The 6,000-nt window shown below is 39.5% G+C and overlaps 1 protein-coding gene across 6 annotated transcripts in view; it reads left to right on the top strand.

Moving 5' to 3' along the window:
- CLIP2 (CAP-Gly domain containing linker protein 2) overlaps positions 1-6,000 on the top strand; it is a 128,708-nt gene continuing 122,708 nt past the window's right edge. For 3 of the 6 annotated variants that reach the window (XM_075852885.1, XM_075852884.1, XM_075852880.1), the window contains exon 1: positions 2-424. The gene's annotated coding sequence lies outside the window, so the exon portion shown is untranslated. Of the gene's footprint in view, positions 425-6,000 lie in introns of all 6 variants that reach the window. The other 3 variants (XM_075852882.1, XM_075852881.1, XM_075852883.1) reach the window with 3 other exon arrangements.

The raw sequence follows: 6,000 nt of genomic DNA, 5'->3' as shown, positions 1-6,000 counted from the left end.
CGATCTCCCCTCTGCTTCCTCTTTTGTTTCATACATTCAGTAATGCAGACTGAGTGCTTGTGAGGCAGGCAGGGAGGGCATCCACAGCACAGCTCAGCCTTCACATTCGTTGTAAGGACAAGTGACTAGACACAGGGCACCCTACTATAATCCATACCATGCCACACAGCTCTGCCTGCTGCATAGGTTCTGTATGTGCCCTCCTTGGATCCCAGGAAGAACAAGGTATGATCTGAGCCCTGTGACCATAGTGAGCTGCTGCTGTCACTGCTGTGCCCACTCTGGCCACGGCTTCCTCCCCCACGTTGAGTCCTTTGCCTGCAGGGAGTGGCTTTGCTGGGAGAGCAAGGGGCTGACTGCAGGGCTGGGCTGGGACTCACAACATCTGATACCCAGGCTTCAGTGGATGCTGACATGTCAAGAGGTAAGGGCATGATCTGCGGGCATTGCTCGGGTAGTGGGGTGGGCATGGCAAGGGTGTGTAGAGGAGTTACCAGTAACCCTCAAAGATCTGCAACAAAGGAGGTAGAATGCAGCTGGTGTGGCACCGGTGCTCTGCTCCATGCTGCCTGGCAGATAGACTGGGCATGTTGCTGGCCGGCTCTGGGGCATCAAGGGGTCTGAATGGCACCTAGTCACATCTTGAGACCTTAAATCGCAGATGTGCGGCCGCTGAAAAGAGTATAAAAAAAACAAAATGACATTTTCAGTTCCTGCTGGGATGAAGGCTGTATGGTTAAGACACAATGCATCTGTTATTATTGTGATGAGAGGAAGACTGGAATTTATGACACATTGGAAAACAATCAATCAATAGGTAAAGACATAGATAATGTATTTAATATATAATATAAGTAATGGGATGTCAGTAGATTATATAGATAACAGATGGAGTAACAGATTATGAGATGGATGGATGGATGGGCGGATGGGGAGTCTTATATGTGCTGCTACATTAAAACGAATATATGTACTTATATTGTAGCTACTATTTTCAAGGGACAATGGAAGATGGGGTTTGTTGTATACAATGCTGCAGCTGTGAAGACCATATAGTGCTGCAAACTATTAGTGGCCATTTATGTCACTTCTCTGCCCTTCCTGATAGAAAATGTAACATGGTCCATGTGGCAATATTATGTTTCAATGTGACTCGTATTATATAGTCTAACCCAATGACATGCAGCTTGTTTCTGTTGAGACTGACATCTCTATGTTCTTTTCTGATCTCGTAATGTAGAAATATGACCATTTTTGTTTGATTTTTAGTTTATTTTTGTTGAGATAGTAACATTTCTCAGGACCTACTGTATCACATATAAATCTTTCTGACAAAGCTCTGTGGGAAAATATGGCCCATCACGTCACTGTATCCTGGACTGTATTGCAGCAGTTCTCATATTTGGTAGCTACACATTTCTCCTGAGATCTAATCTAGAGTTAATCACTTTTTATTTTCATTCTTACTTATTTTGTCACTTTATCCATACATATTAATTGTGGTGTAGCTGACTGGATAACCACCTGGTTGACAGTATAACCACCCGCCTGACAAAGGGGGCAAAGCCCCCTATTCTGTTTATTCTATCCATGAGTAAGCAGATGTATCAGAGCCAAATTCCACAGCCACTTAGATGAGGAAGCCTCCTGGACTTAAAGCTGATGGGCCATCCCATTAGGGAGGACCCATTTCCTGGCATATTGGACCTCATATCAGGATGACACTGCAGTCATACTTTTAGATCCTGACATAACAGTTAGAGGAATGCAGTACCAGAGCCACATAATAAGTGTATGATTTGTATGTCATATAGTCTGCAATTATTATAGTCATATATTATTATAGCCATATAGTCTGCAATTATTTTTCACATGTGGGTACCCACTATTTAAGTGTAAAAGTCAACTCTAATGCTTGCTAATTTTAATAATGTATTTGTTGAATAAATTCAATTATTTTAACATCCAAATTTCATTCTCTAGGTGTAGATTCCTACTAAATAGTAAATGTGTACTATATTGATGCCCTCATCATACTATGCCATGACACTAGAATTTGCAGTGGAAGATCTTTGCCCTGTATTATGTAAAGCTGAGATGATAGTATGTGTAGACTTATTTGGACATACTGTTATTTAATTGAAATACACGTCATACTGTAGGGTCTGGGTTATTGTTATTGCTTGAAATAGTTGCAGGAATTTGGGCAAGAGATTATGTTGTAATTCGTCTGTTGGGGGAGGGTAAACGTTTTTAAACAGCTAATTCCATAGATTGGGAATACAGGCCAAACTCCACAATCCGCAATAAATAGTGTAATTACTTCCTGTCTCTCTTTACGCTCCTCAAGTGCCAAATCCAATCAAAGAAATTCGACTTTTTTTGTTTAGTATAATGTTTCATTCTTTAGTCTATTAACGTCTGGTGTATTATTGTAATGTGTTTTCAGTAGAAGCCGGATAAATATAATTATTATACAGTGTTTCCTATCACATAACCTTAGATGGAAGGTTCACCCGACCCAAGAGTGCATGTGGGGAATAGGCAGAGTGCATTGTGTTTTATGATCCTACCTACTTCCTGCTGAGCAGTTCGACTTAATAGCTGTCTTAACCATTAAATATTATGTTTTACTTTCTTTATTGGTGTTTTGTTGGTTTTTGAGGGTGTGTGCTCATCTTTGGTGAATTTACATGTTAGGGGCTTGCATAAATAATTACAATTAATATATACTTATCATCAAACAATCATTTTCTTTCTGGTCTTCAAGGAATTGTAATTCTCTTCCTCTTCCCTATAAATAATGCAAGTTGCTAATGGGTTGACGGCATTTCCAGACTAGGATACCTTGGCTATACTGAAAAAGTGCTTGTCCATTTTTTTCATAAACTCTGCTCATATCTTCAGTAGGGAATTATAGGTTACTTGTAATAGTAAAAAATCACAGCAGTGAAGCACTCACTCAACTGTCACCTTAAGACAGGGTTGTCCATTGCAGCACCTCATGGACTCTATGGTGGATGGGGCCCATTATCATGTCAGTGTCTCTATGTGTGTCCTTTCTAATTTCTGTTGTTCCTTTACTCCCAACACGTCAGGGACGTTAGGGAAAAGAAGGATCGGGCATGTTGGATATTTACATGTCCGATATTTTATTCCCTCCAGAGATAGTGTTTCTAGGGCGTCTGGCAGTGATTTATTCCCCACTCCCAATTAAAATAAACATGTTTGCTCTCCTGAGCCGAGTGTGCAGGTTTATAGGCAGATATAGCTGTTGGTCAAACAAGTTTTTGTTGGAAAACTGTCTAATGTGTATGGCTGGCTAACTCCACACATTTGTTGTTGCAAGTAATTCATGCTTTCATTAGAGCTAGAAGTAATTCCTCTAAATCTAATCTGAATTGATAATACTGATATGAATATTTAGATAATAAACTATAAGGATCAAATGTTTGCAGGCTATATTTGAGCTTGGTGAAGAAGGCCTATGATTTAAATCCATTCATCGTTGTAGAGATATTCTTTTTTTTTAGTTTCAATCTTACCTATTGTGAACACGAATAATCTTGGTTTGGATACGTTTTTATAGCTGGACATACATTGTGTGATCACGCGAAGAGTCAGCTACCATAAGCTGGAAGGCTCATAATAGCTGTGCCAGAGAAAGGGAGCATAAAGTTGTTTAAGGGATTACTGGAGGCAACATATTAAATTAATAAAATACCACAAGTCTCCAGTATACTGAACCTCTAGGTCATCAGGAATAGAACAGCAAAGAGTGAATGGGAGTGGATGCTGACCTCGGTGAAGTCCGCCATTGCTGAAAAAATGAGGGGCTCCAATTCCCCATTCTTGGTTGTCCCTCTCCATAGATATAAATAAGAGCGTCTGAAACAACCGAGCACTCTTAGTTGACTGTTCCCTACGGTCCCATTCACAGTGACAGCTGAGTGAGTGCACTTTGCTGTTTACATATTACATATTCATATCTATGGAGAGGGACATCGACTCTCTGGTTGAGAACGGGGATTTGGAGCCCCTCGTTCTCAGCAGGTGACGAAGGTTGGACCCCCACCTAAGGTAATTTATGACCTGTCTGATTGACATGCCATAAAAGTTAAAAGAGAAACCAAGCTCTGAATCCAGGTGCTTTTGGAGCTGATTTTCAAAGCGTTTTTGTTTTTTGCAAGTGTTTTTTAAGCGTATTTTGAGGCATATTTTCAATGCAATTTTTGAAGTTTCAATGGGAAATGGGGAAAATCAGCTTGTTAAATGCCTTAAAGAGGCTCTGTCACCATATTATAAGTGCTTTTTTATTTAGAAAAATTATCAATTTTGACGGAGTTATGACCTATTTTAGATTTTTGCTAATGACTTTCTTAATGCCCAACTGGGCGTGTTTTTACTTTTTGACCAAGTTGACGTTGTGGAGTAAAGTGTATGACGCTGACCAATCAGTGTCATACACTTCTCTCCATTCATTTACTCAGCACTTAGTAATCTTGCTAGATCATGATGTGCAGTCACTTACTCACACATTAACGTTACTGAAGTGTCTTTAGAGTGAATAGACATCACCTCCAGCCGGGACGCGATGTCTATTAACAATCCCGACACTTTGGTAACGTTTGTGTGGGACTTAATGACAGCAAGCGTGATCTCGCGAGATCTGCCTGTAAGCTGCCATTAAGTGTTGGGATTGTGCATAGACATCGCGTCCTGGCTGGAGGTGATGTCTAGTCACTCTCAAGACACATCAGTAACGTTAATGTATGAGTATGTGACGGCACCTCGTGATCTAGCAAGATCACTATGTGCTGAGAAAATGAATGGAGAGAAGTGTATGACACTGATTGGTCAGCGTCATACACGTCTCTTTACAACGCCCACTTGGTCAAAAAGTAAAAACACGCCCAGTTGGGCATTAAGAAATCATTAGCATAAATCTAAAATAGGTCATAACTCCGTCAAAATTGATAGTTTTTCTAAATAAAAAACACTGCTGTAATCTACATTACAGCGCCGATCACATTATGTAGCAGATGGGGCACTTATAATGTGGTGACAGAGCCTCTTTAAGTGCCATGTACTCTTTTTTTTCAGGGTGTATTTTTACCCACCTTTTTTTTAAAACTGGTGTAACATTATGTCTTGTATGAACTACATTACTTTTTACCATTGCAAAGCATTTTCAAAGTGTATTTTGGAGTGTAATATGAGCGTTTTACGCTTCGGAAATACGCAGGAAAATATTGTTGTCTGAACTTGTCCTCAATGGTTTATTATGTGATTAAAATCTGTCTCATCTGCCAGAAACTTTATCTGATTTGCTTAAAACTTTTGGTATGACAATCACTATTATCTCTATGGTTATAGTGTGTCAATAGCAAAAAAAGATCAGAAAGAAAACTCCATTATAGGGAATAGGCTTTTACTTTGTCATGATGAGAAAGAAAATTAGGCGTCAGTTAGCTGTAGAAATTGGTGACATTTATGTACCAATATTTTGCCTGATGCTAGGAAATCACGTGTATAGACAGGTGTCTGTTTTTATTTGCATCTTAGGCCATGTTCACATGGCACAAATCCTATGTGGATCTTTTAGAAAATACGCAGAAGAAATCCACAGCTGAATCGGATTTCTGCAAAATATAGGCTAGCGGATCCGCATGTGGATTGGTTCATTGTTCCACGTGTATGTTTTCCTGAGTCTGTGAATGGGCTATAAAATACTTCATTTACATGAAGTGCCGATGGAATGTTTGTAGATTGTGTCCGAATTTAGGTGTGGAATCTGAACTGAAATCCTGACAGAATCCTCAGCATGTGAATATTGTTTTAAGTTGATCTGACCTAAAGCTACTTTATCATAAAATATTTTTAGTAATTATTATCAGTCTCGCATGTAATCTGGTTGTCAGGGTATGTCATTGTCTTGACACCTTGTAAGCTGTCAGCAGCACTCAGCTAATAAGACTGGCGTATTTTATACCAGTCTTA

The sequence above is a fragment of the Rhinoderma darwinii genome, chromosome 2 (genome assembly GCF_050947455.1).
Source record: "Rhinoderma darwinii isolate aRhiDar2 chromosome 2, aRhiDar2.hap1, whole genome shotgun sequence".
In the NCBI taxonomy this organism is placed as follows: Eukaryota; Metazoa; Chordata; class Amphibia; order Anura; family Rhinodermatidae; genus Rhinoderma; species Rhinoderma darwinii.
This window is presented reverse-complemented; position numbering and strand designations above follow the sequence as displayed.